The sequence below is a fragment of the Rhea americana genome, unplaced genomic scaffold, assembly GCF_003343005.1.
Source record: "Rhea americana isolate MKP2758 unplaced genomic scaffold, rheAme1 scaffold_44, whole genome shotgun sequence".
In the NCBI taxonomy this organism is placed as follows: domain Eukaryota; kingdom Metazoa; phylum Chordata; class Aves; order Rheiformes; family Rheidae; genus Rhea; species Rhea americana.
This window is the reverse complement of record NW_028186579.1, coordinates 2,380,139-2,392,628: the sequence shown is the minus strand read 5'-3', so window position 1 is coordinate 2,392,628 and position 12,490 is coordinate 2,380,139.

Sequence of the window (12,490 nt, the reverse complement as noted above, 5' to 3'; positions counted from 1 at the left end):
CAAATCAGAGATTACATGCTTTCAGTTCCCCTGAGGAGCAGAAATAATCAAAATGATGATGTATGCATAGGGAAAGGCTGTTCCATGCCAAGAATTTTAATCGACAAGTAGTTATGTCAAGACAGCAAAAGACAGCTGTGTAAGCTAAAAGAAATGAGCTTGGATTCCTTCAGCAATCACCATGTTATTTTGCAGGTTAACAGACCAGTCACTAATGGGRTTCAAGCAGGTGAGGAAAGGCTCAGAATTGTTTGGGAGTTTTTATACTTTATTTTCAGTTAAGCATAAGCAACAACAGGCACATACTAGTTTTCAAATATGTCTTTTACAAGAAATTGAATGAGCAACCAAGAATTGAAACTATTATGCTGCTCAAAGTACTGATCTCCTTTGTGAACGGGGCACTAAGCAGTATCATTGCAAAAGCTGTAGCACACAYAACTTCCAGGCAGACTTCTCAGAAAGTCTTTGACTTGCTAACAGAGGACAGAGAAATCCAACCTCCAGAATGTGTCCTATGACCCAGCCAGATGGTTTACAAAGGATGAACATCCTGCAAATGCAGGATACCTACAGTTTTGTTGAACAGCTCATCCAGCTAAAGTGTGCATTTCAGTAGCTATGATCTGAATCAGAAGAAAAACAGCAAGCTGGAGTGCAGAACCTCTCTTCATTCTGCAGAAACAAGGACACCTGCACAGCTCCACAYAGCAACATCAGTGCTCTTCCTTCCTTAGCAAATGACTCAATGAGCTTTCTACAATTTTCTGCAAGGACTGAGAGAGGCTTTGGCTCCACACTCATCACAATGAGAAGCAAGAGAATTAGCTCTCGGTTAAAGATACACTTCCACGTAGTAATAACTGGATTGCCTCCAGCAAGTTACTGGCTATCTAGATTCCACTGCTTTTAAGTTATCCCCCTCTGCCAGGATAGTGCATCAGTAGATAAGACTGCACAGGACAAAGTCTGTGGATTTAGGTTGAAAAACAACGCCACACGATCATAGGCATGCAAAATAAAAAGTGGTGAACACTGAGGGGGAGTTCCTGGCAACCTGATAATGCTACATGACACTGAAATATTTTTTATTTTTTACCTACAACTAGTTGCATAGCTCTGCTCTCTGCCATGTGGTTTTATCTGTGTTGTGAGAAGCCTAAAAGTACTTCTCGGGATGGARGGAAGCATTCCCCTAGACCCACAAGTTGCATCTGGAGACCTTCTGATACAACACACAGCCACACTCCTCTGGGAAGAGCAAGTTAATCCTAGCTGTTAGAAAGTGAGGCTTAGGAAGGGATGGGTATGATGGAGACTTCTCTGGCATGCATAAAAATGCTGACTGTCCCCTCTCTAAATCTCTCCCCTATGCAATTAGGAAAACTGGTGTTCTATTGCAGGAGATAGTTGGAACTTAAGATATTTGCCCTGCGTGTAGCCTAATTGTAGATTCAAAAGCACAATCTGCTTTCCTGAAGAGAGAGGCTAGAAATTTTACAAACACTCTCAGTCCCATTAACACTTGCTTCTAATGGTTATGGGGAATCAAGCAACTGCTAAGTTTATTCTGGCCCTCAACATTTTATCTCCAATGCACAGCACTGTTCCTRTTACAAGCCCTTAACTAGTTGCTTTGTGTATAGTTTTCACTAGCATAGAAACAGAATAATCTTGACAAACTTGTTGCTTATATTGTAATGAAATATAGGCCCTAATGTTGACATATTTCATTGTAATTCTCCATCTGATCATATATCTTCGCTTGTTTTCAAGTGGTTATCAGCAGCCTCCTCTCCCTTTTCAAGTATGGAATGATGAAATGTGAGAAGTCATGGTAGGGTCAGACACCTTTTTCAAGCCTTGACATCCTGTTTACTACTATTGCTAGAGAGAAAAGTGGGAATTCTCTTAAATTTCAAAGATAATATCTGCTGCATCTAAATATCTGATTAAAGAATGCTTATTTTATATATAATGACAACATATATCAACTGATTCACATAGCACTAGTTTGACACAGAATAATGCTAGCCCTAGCACAACATTGACTCCAAATGACCTATATCAACATTGCCAGTTTTAAAGCTTAGCATTAGTGTAGCACTTTGAAATTTAGAGTTCTGGAAATTTTCTGTAAATCAAGAAAGTAAGGCTTCTTTCTCAAAGYCAAATACAAACAACAGAGTAGAGTCACAAGAACATTTCTTCTCTTTTCCTTACTATCCAGTGATGATAGATATATTGTTAACTGTGTTTGTCTTCTAGCTTCTACGCTGAACAAATTGAAACACAGGAATCTCAGCATGAAGATTAAGTTTTTATGGTGGCTACAAGCATGGCTTTTGCTTATGTAAGCTACCTCATGTCTCTGCCAAGAAAGTGGCATGTTTTCCTCTTTCTGGTTTAGTTTTGGCTACCATATGAGGGTTTGCAGAACATTTTGTTGTAGTGACTATCTCTCTTTTCCTGTATCTAAAGGAACCTCGAAATCAGAGCTTACATATTTCTGAGACTACAAATAACTTTTGGGCACAACTACTGATGTCATTGGAGACAGACTAGATTATAAGACAAAAATTATTCAGCTCTTTCCCAGAAAACAGAAAGAGCAATGGGTGAGAGAAAAGTTCAAAACTTTAGCTGGTAYGTTTAGAGTAGACCACTCAAATTTATAAATATATCTTAAATGTTAGTCCTTTGTTAGGTCAAGATGATTTTAGATATATTAGTCAAATCTTATTAAAGAAAAGACCAAAAACTCAGGCTTACTTGCATTTCAACTCTAGTCTTTCTGTAGAAAAGTAGAATATCTGGGTTACAAAACCTCAGTGATGGGCGCAAATAGTGAACACAGCAACAGTAATTCACAAATCTGATAGAAATTTCAAATCTCCATGGCTTATTTCATACATAAGAAATATTTAAATCTGATCATTCTACTATGTGGCTTCTTGTAAAGAATAACAGTAGCTGGAAAGTCGGAGGAATACCATGCTTTTCCAGCCAGCAGATCATTCCTCTTCAGCATGCTACACTAAGCTTTGTTCAGAATCACTTTAAAAGCTCCAAACAATGTGAATTATACATAGGCTATTCCACAGCCAGTTTTATCATGCTGAAGGAACTGTGTGTGTGTATGTGTGTGTGTGTGTGTGTGTGTGTGTGTTCAATATAAGTTTATTCTATATTTTACTCTACCTCATTGCTTTTGACCACATGTGCCTTGCTAAATCATTCCATCTTGGCCCTGGAGATCGCAGCTTACTTAAATCAATGGAACTATGACAATTGACAGGAACTGAAGATCTTCTCCAGATGTTTAAGCTCTAAACTCTCACTAACTTAAGTTGTGCTAAACTGCATGCATTTAGCTTTTTAGACTTCATAAATCAACATGTACAGCCCTAATAATGCTAGCTAAACTTCCAGCATAGCAGAATCTTTCTCTTAAGACAGTGTCCAAAGTTCCAGTATTGGCTTATCATAGTGACTTTTGCAATGAGATGACTTCTCACATACAGCCCAGAACTCCATAAGCCTTTTCCCATCCATACTGTTTGACAAATTCATATCTAATCAGCATACACTGGCATCACCTGATGTCTTTTACCATTCCTGTTTCTTAAGAATCATATTCCTCTAGAGAACAAAACATTTCAGTATGGGCTTTCCTAACCGCCTGTTTACAAAAGACTAATTTAATTTTGCTATTTCTTTCTCAGCTTCCTTTCTATTGTGAGCTCTTGTTTTATGCCACGGTCTAGACTGAGCTTCAGACTCCTAGCAGTTTTGAGGCTGTTCATTTATTGAGTCCAACTCCTGTGTCCAAACCAGTAACAAAGACATCAAGCACAACAGCTCCTAACACTCTTACCAGCACTACTGTATGATTTTACTTACCATACCCCATCATACTTGATACAGTTTCATTTCTCATTCTCACCATTTAGTCTTTTAGCTAAGTTTCATCCTGCTTATGTTTTTATTTAAGCAAAGTGGAATTAAATTTTTGCATACTACTTCATGAAACAGTTCTCAATGAAGTACGAAAGCTGCATATCTCCAGTGTGTTATTTCAAGTCATTATTTAAAAAACAGTTTTCTCATGTAAAATTCGTGGCTTGACAAGTACCTTTGTACAATCTAAGTTTTCAAAGATAACTTACTAAAATAGCCTAGGATACAATTAGTTTTTAAATATGACAGTAGTCCAACTGATTTTAAGACAGAAATCATACATGCAGAAGATAAAAGACATGAGGGCATTATGACATGATTAATATAAATTCACATTGCTGCCAAAGCAACATGGTCATCGCTCATGCCCATTCCAGCTCCCACCACTGTGCCAGCATTAGTATTTGTACAGTGATGCAGTGAGGCAGATCAAAGAACTGATCCAAATGAAATCTAATTTGTTAAAAAAAACACAAAGCCCTTCCCTTTCTGGATCAGTTCCATGCTCCATGATCTAGCTCAATACATGGCAACACAAACACTAGTGCTGGAAAAAGTGAGGTGGCAAGGAGAAGATGAAATCCCCTCCTTTCAGCATGAGCACAGATCAAGATGATCCTGCAGATGCAGGACGAGAGGTCCTTTTGAAATAAATTCGAAAACAAAAATCTAAAACTTACTTGTTCTTGTTCTTACAGTACCTATAAAATATTTCAATGATTACAGGATTTACCATGATAAAAAGTAACATGAGAACTGTCCCACTGGGTAAAGCTAATAGCCTTCTTAGTTTGCTGTATCTATGTGGTACTGATCTAAAATTGGGTCTAAAATTGAGTATGGCCTTATTTATAAAAAAAAATAGCAAAAGACAGTTTCTCAAAAAAAAACTGACTAAAAGTAAAACTGCCCACTTGGCCAATTTGCTCTCCCATGCCTGCACAAACCTTCTTCTTAGCATTTAGGACATAAATACCTCAGTGATAACTATGAAAAACACTGTTGGTATTGATAAATACTAACTTAGATGTAGATTCTTTTAAAGCTGYTGAAATCAAGAGTAAGAAGAAAAACCGTACAAAAAGTCAGAAATCATAGACTATGTACTTCACAGATAAAGCACCTGAGAGCCCATACACTACAGAAATTTCTGCATTTTTAAAACAGAATAGAAATCCACAAAAAACAAGTTACTTTTGCAGGTATTGTCTATAAGGCCTTCATAAATTTATTTTGAAAAAAAAAGCATAAAACATTTACAGACGTGACAGATTCATATTGTGCTTAGTTTATTTTTTAAAAAACTATTTATCAATATATCACACTGCAGCTTATCACATACTGCTATTGATTATTTCATATAGATCACAGTGCAGAGCAGATCTGGCTGAGAGCTTCTCTTTCCTCCAAGAAACTTGGTGAAAGAAAGAAASAAAGGAGGCATTTTAACTCGAAACACATGCCTGCAATTTCTCAGTGAAATTGGTTCTTGGTTTGTCTGTTCCATTACGAGGTTAGAAAAAAGCAAGGAGGCCTGAAAAATGTAGGAATTAATTTTGGATAGATTTTCATGATTTCTTTGAGTTCTTTGGATTAGTTCTCAGACCTCTGGGTTTCTTCTCTCTTATTTCCATTCTTGGAGCAATACATCACATTCTTCATTATTATTAACATTATTCTCATTATGTTCAAGGAGAGTTAAAAGCATTACAGAATTAATTCTTTCAACACCAATTCAAAGTGAATTTTTGACAAACAGAAGTCTCTGCTGAACTGAATAGAGAAACCTCTCTCATAGACACGGTTATGTGGAAGTACTTAAAAATCAAACTTTTTCATAGAAAATTATTTCTTAAAACAAATGTATTCAGTAAACCAGTTAATAAACATATATATGAAATGGCAAAATGGTAGTTTTAGTTCAGTAATCTCATTTCCTTGGCATTCTTTTAGTTTAGTTTCTCATGCTGCACTGTCTTGTTGAGCTCTGGTACATCACAGTACTCCTGACCTCATGAGTAATCACCATATTTCTAGTGGATGTAGAGCAGAACAGGGCAAAAATGACATATTTTAATATTTCTAACTGATTTTTTATTCCATATATTAGCTAGTAAGTCTTAGTTCAGAGTGAAGTTAGTATCGAATTATACTATTTTGCTATGGCAAAAGATTCTTCTGAAATTCAGTAATATCATAAAATCAATTAAAAAAAAATTGAAGTAAAATCCGGCTGCATGTATGAAAATGGCAAATTTTCCCCCTGTTTTCAACTTGGCTAAAGCAGGGTGAAATTCATGAGAACAATGAAAGCCATTTCACTGCCAAATTTCAGCATATATCTCCAAACCACAGAGGATACACAGCTGTTCAGAAAATCGACTGGAGGAAACGAACACTGGAAAAACCACCTGTTCTTCACTAACTTTTTTCTTGGAAACATGACCTACTTTTATTGAAACTTTCAGAAAAATCTAATGTGATGAAGGAACAATTTATGGAAATTTTCAGCTTAAATTATTATGATTAGCTAGCTGAAAGCAAACGAAAACAGAGTAATGCAGGCAGAAAGCATTAGGCAATGTTCACTGTCCTTGGTCTCTTCCAAGCTAAGGTTCCTACTCGCTCCAAGTCACCGCATCCTCCTGCTGTAAACCGAGCTTGGGAAGGTCACTACCTCCACACTCTCCTCCTGGGACAACATCACCATCAGCTTTGCTGGCGAGAGATCAAGCCTGGAGTTGGCCTGGTGACCCTACTCTGCTGCCTGACATAACTTGCCCAAGCAGCTGTTCCAGAAGGTCATAGAAGTAATAGAAAGCCAGGAATACTCCAATTTGTTTTGCAGAGAAACCAATGTCTTGTTTTCTTGACAAAAGTCTGAAGAGAATGTTTTTGGAGTTGTGGTATATTTGGATTATATATGCGCTAGCAGGCTTAACAGTCCTTGATACTGGGAACAATTAAGTTACTTTTTTTTTCTTCTTTTCTTTTTTTTTTTCTTTTTTGGCTTCCTCTATGTCTCTGAGCCTTTGGATAGTCTTTGAAAATAAGCAGGGATATATTAAAACCACTGGACTTCATCATCAATTTTTCCTCGTAACAGGAAAGCCTATGGGACCTACTGGAACAGCTGCTTGGCTAAAAATAGAAAGCAATAGGGTATTTTGATTAAAGGGGCTTCAGGAAAAAAATAGAAATAAATAAAAAAGTAACAGCATTATTTTTGCATGTTCTGCATTGAAGGTCAAAATATGTCTGTCGGAACTACTTCWTCAGTACATGAGTTTGATACATTTTAAAGAACCATTTATGTTAAATAAAGAGCTAACATGAAATGTACAGCCCTTACTATTACAGAAATAGTAAACACCAGAGAACCACTCATGAAATCATGAAATTTTTCTCTAACATGCTGCTGACCTGGGCAAAGGTTGCAATATTTTGATTACAGTAATTATTCTGGTTTTTTATTTGCAAGTTGCATAAGTTGCTTTTTATTCACAAGTTGCACAGAATGTTTTTAAAGCATTCGWCAAAAGAGAAGCAATTACGACTAGGAGCTGCAGGCACATTTTGCTTGCGCTTGTTAACGGGGAGATTCATTTTACAGTTGGTGCTGAGACCRCTCAGACATTTTCAATGTCTCAAATGAATAATTATACAAAATTACTATGTACTTAAAGTGCATCAAAGCCAAAAATAAAGCAACCCCCTTCCCCAAGCATCCCGTTGTCCTGAATACCTTGATTTAATTAGACAATGTGCTGAATCTGTGGTTGCTTACATCACTTGACCTTTTTATTCTAAAGCATTCCCAACTATTATTATAAGTTTGTTTCCGCTCTACAGGCCCKACATGTCTTTAAGCATCTGCATAAATATAAAATCACTCCTCAAGTTTTGGAACTAATTTAGAYATTATTATACAATTTAAGTTTTTCTCTACCAGAAGATTGAAACATGCTTACCACATAGTCAGAATGTTCTACCCGTGACTGAAACTCGCCACAAAAAAAATTGATAGTATATTTACATTTTTCATAGCTCATAATGGTTTAAGTATAGAACAGTATTATATTGATTATRCATCCACCATTGGATATTAACTTTAAATCTTTTAAGATGTGAATATTTACCTAAACTGGATGTGTATTTTTCACTTTCTATCTTAAATACATGTGTCACATTGCAGACACATTTATTTACRACAGAAAATGAAAATAGCCCCTCCAATATACTTGACAGTTTTAACTAATCTGTATAAACTGTTAATGATCAGTTAATGAAACATTGCAGAATTCCTTCTGGAAAGCAGGCCCATCCATCATTTATTTTTTTAAATACATTTATTTTGCTAGAAAACATCAGCTGACTGAAATTGAAAGGAAGAAAAGACAGCCTTAATTAATGTCTTATTCAGGAAGAAAGTTCCTAAAGTTGCTGCAGTGATCTCTTTTGACATTTTCAAAACAAAAAATCCCTTTTGTATATTTTAAATGATTCTTTAATTTGAAATTTAAGACACAAAAAATATTAAGTCCAACGAAAATGAAATGTTTGGATTGCCCAAAATCCAAACATTTTTTCAGATTGCTGTCTCACTGAAATTGTACACTTTTTATACGAATTTGAAATGTAATATGCACAAAGTCTAAAACATACTTGTTTAAATATATATGCATACACATATATATACAAGCATGGACTAAGATGGAGAAATACTTATATACACAYACATAYATATATGTATATATATGTATATATACACACATGCATACACATTTTCCTAAACCAATTGTCATCARATGGGCTATTTGAGACCAAGATTGGCAATCAAACACTATCTCTAAAACTTAGATGCTTCCTGCAATGATTAACTCAAATGCAACAATAACAAACTCCAAAATAAGTTGCATTCTACCTCAAAAAATAAAATGTAATTCAATACAATATCTTTTGCTGAAGGATGAAAGGAAGTAGAGGGAATTTAAAGCTTCAAAAGGAATTCCAAGCAGGCTCCCAGTATCTGTCTCAGAGTTTACATTAAAACCTCAGGATACGCTTAGGCTTTTGAAATGGCTTTTGACTATAAATACAGATTTCAGATTTTAGGAGCAGCCTAAAACTTCAAGGGCAATTTCTGTTAACAGAAATAATTGATAGATACTTTAAAGAGCAAATCTTAAGTGCTGATAAGTTAGCTGATAAGATAAATGATTATAGACCCATCTTTAGGAGAAAGCAAAGGAAGATGCTGAGCAGATGATCCAGGGGCTTTTTTACCCACCAGCTTCTAACACTTGAAAGGTTTCTTAACTCTTTAACTTTAATTAAAAACTATAAAAACTAGATTTTACACTTGTCTTTAACSAGCACTTTTTAAAAGATGTAACTGATAGAATTAGGCCCACTGTAAAGTACACAGCAGAGTGGTAGACTATTATTATTATCCCAGCTTAAATATTCCACACAGCTGGAAGTTATCAGAACAAAGAATAGGAACAAAGGGGTTGCAAACAGTCTCCTTCAAGTAAGTACAGGCACTCTTCCAGGTTTATTTATTTTTAAAATTGTTTAAGGACGTAGGACTTGATTCAATCATTTGTTCTGGTTTTGTCCCAGTTGCTGACATTGGCTGATCCAGCTTTCAAACATACTGCCTTCAAAAGAGAAAATATTTCATTTATCTTTGTTCTACAATCGGTATGCAGTGAAGCCGTCTCCAAAGCCCTCACATGAGTTTTTGAAGACAGTGAAACAGAGTAGATTTTCTTCTTACAGGGTGGTTAAGGGGGGGAAAAAAAAGGCAAATACATTCCTACAAAAATATTTCCTGAAAATCTTTCCTCGAAATTTTCATTTCCTCCTAGTGACTTACAGATGTGACTGGTCTAGAATAATAACATCCTCCACAAGCAACCAAAGACTTTAAGAAAGTTTGGATTCAGCTATGCACTCAGTCCCCAAAATGAGAAAGTCTCAAATCAAAAGAAAATTCATATTCCTGCTTCCACACTGCTCTGTAATCCAAAGTCTGTAATTTTAAAAAATAGGAAAATTCATCCTTAGGCTTTGGCTGATTACAGAAATGTCAGGAAAGAATCCTGATTCTGATCTGTAATAGTTGTCTGGTAAAAAAATTGCAATTTAAAATTGATTCATGGATTCAGGTTTAGGTAATTTGCATYTTGTCATATGCCACAATAAAAAACTTCATGAATCTTTTTTTTATATAAATGCTTCATGCTGCTCTGCCAGAAGAAAATACAGTATTAAGTAAATTGCATATCTGGTCAAAAACCAAAGAGCATCTGAGTCTGCAAAAAATTCTGACACTTGATTTAATTACTCAATGAAAACTGTGTTCTTTTCATGGATGCAAAGGCCATACTCAGACCACTCTTCTTAGAGCCTCTCAAAGAATTAGAAAAAAAAAAAAAAAGTAAGTTTTTCTCAGGTCTGCAAAAGAGGTCTGGAACAAATTGTAGAGTCCAAGTTCAAAAAATTTGGRCTTTAATCTCAGCCTAACTAGTGTTGATGCACCAATTTAATTTATTCAAGTGCTCTATTACTTATCAATTTCTGCACTAACACAAACCAAATGCCCACTTCACTAACAGCTGCAAGGGGCTCCAGTGGTCTCCAGCCCTGGGAGACATTTACAGGATGCATCTGCCCCAAAGACTAGGTAACCCAAGAAGTTCAGTGTTGCTGACTCCAGGAAAAAACAAGCAAGAATCCAGGAAGCCTTCTCTTAGAAATATGCCTTGGAATTGATGGAAGTTCATCAAATCCAAGTGTTTTAAATAAATTTTTAAGTTTAATAAATTAGCGTTTTTCAAATAAAGCTTTAATGGCACTGTAAAGTTTCTAACCTAGTAAACTTATTCTGTAAGCTATATTTATTTTAAGRTTCCTTTCTACTAGTGGGACAGTTAAAAGGGATTTCCTGTAACTGACAATCAAATTCTGACAAAGCTGGAATACTATTTTACAGTGTAATTTTTATAGTCTATTTTACACTTCTTGTCTTTTTTCTACCATCCCCCCTACTCCTGTCTTCCTCCCCTTCTCCCTGCCTGTTACACAGCAGTGAGATATATATCTATATAATAACCATTCATGCCATCCTTGTTCAAACACTGAATTTTTTTCACTGAAAATTTTGAAWCATGGGACTGTTGTTCTATGGTTCATTTTCTTGTGCAATGTGCTCTTGCTGACCCTGCTTGAGCAAGGGGATTAGACTAGATCATCTGCAGAAGGTCCCTTCCAACCKCAACCATTCTGCACTTCTGTGATTCTGTGATTTATTGAATGAGAAGAACATCCCCCATTAGTTAGAGCAAGTAATGTAAAGATCAAGCACAAAGAAACCTGCCTAAAATTTACATGCAAATCAGCACAGGCTAGAACAAGATATTTCAGAATATGATTTTGCTCGTTTCTTTGCTTTAATAGTAATCCTTAATGCATTTATTAAAGCTTGGCAAGAACACACATGGATAAATTAAAAAAAAAATGCTGGTTTTACCAGGACTCTTGTAGTGGGGGGRAGGGAGAGGGGGAGAAACAGGAGAAAACATACAGAGAACTGCTCAGGCCTATTTTATCATGCAATCCATAGAACCTGTGTTGAAAATACAAAGGCTGAGGCAAAAGATTACAAGAAGACAAGCTAAATTCAACASTAGCAAAAGGCTGCATGATAACACTCAGAATGCACGACTTTTTTTTTCTGTAGAAAAATGTATTAAACATACTGGAGAAATTGTATGTAGTTCTACTGAAGTGTATTAATTTCATTCAGACTTTTTTTCTTCAATCTAGGAATATGATGATACTAGCATATTCAGTTAGTCTTGTTGGATAATATCTGCTTTTTCAGAATTCTCTGCATAGAAGTAAAAATATAACTATGACTGAAAAGGATGGAAGGTATTTTTCAYATTTGCAAGCATGTCACTGTGGTGGTAATGCTCTAAGGACGCAAGTGAGAGGTTCACAAAGTTTGTAGCAAGAAGCATCTCCTTGCCTCAAGTATAATGGGGAAAAAAAAGAAWAGTTTATGGTATCAGTGCATTCTTCATATCCATCAGAGCCTAGAGTTTGTCTTTCTATCCCCTAATGTCAGGCTTATGTGCTTAAAATCATGCCTGGTCTCTTTTTGGTGCAACAATTTAATAAAAAAATGCTAYATCTCCCTGCAAACCCTGAGTTACTTTCACATTTTCCCACTTCCCTCTATGGAAGAGACACTCCTGAGAATACTTCAAATAGTGGTATGGACTTATTTCACCTTCATGGAGATATTTTGTCTTTCAACTCTCTCTCTGAATAGTGCTCAGGAYACATCATTTAATTAATCTTACCAAAGGCTCTATGATTCATAAAGGTGTTTTCATACTAATGTTTCCTTGTTCAATGTTGTTCTCTTCCTGCTTCCTTTATGTCTGACCTGAGCTAGCCTCATTTGGCGTTCCCAAAGCAGAATAGTCTTGTTTTCCTAAAACCAAGGGCAGAGCTA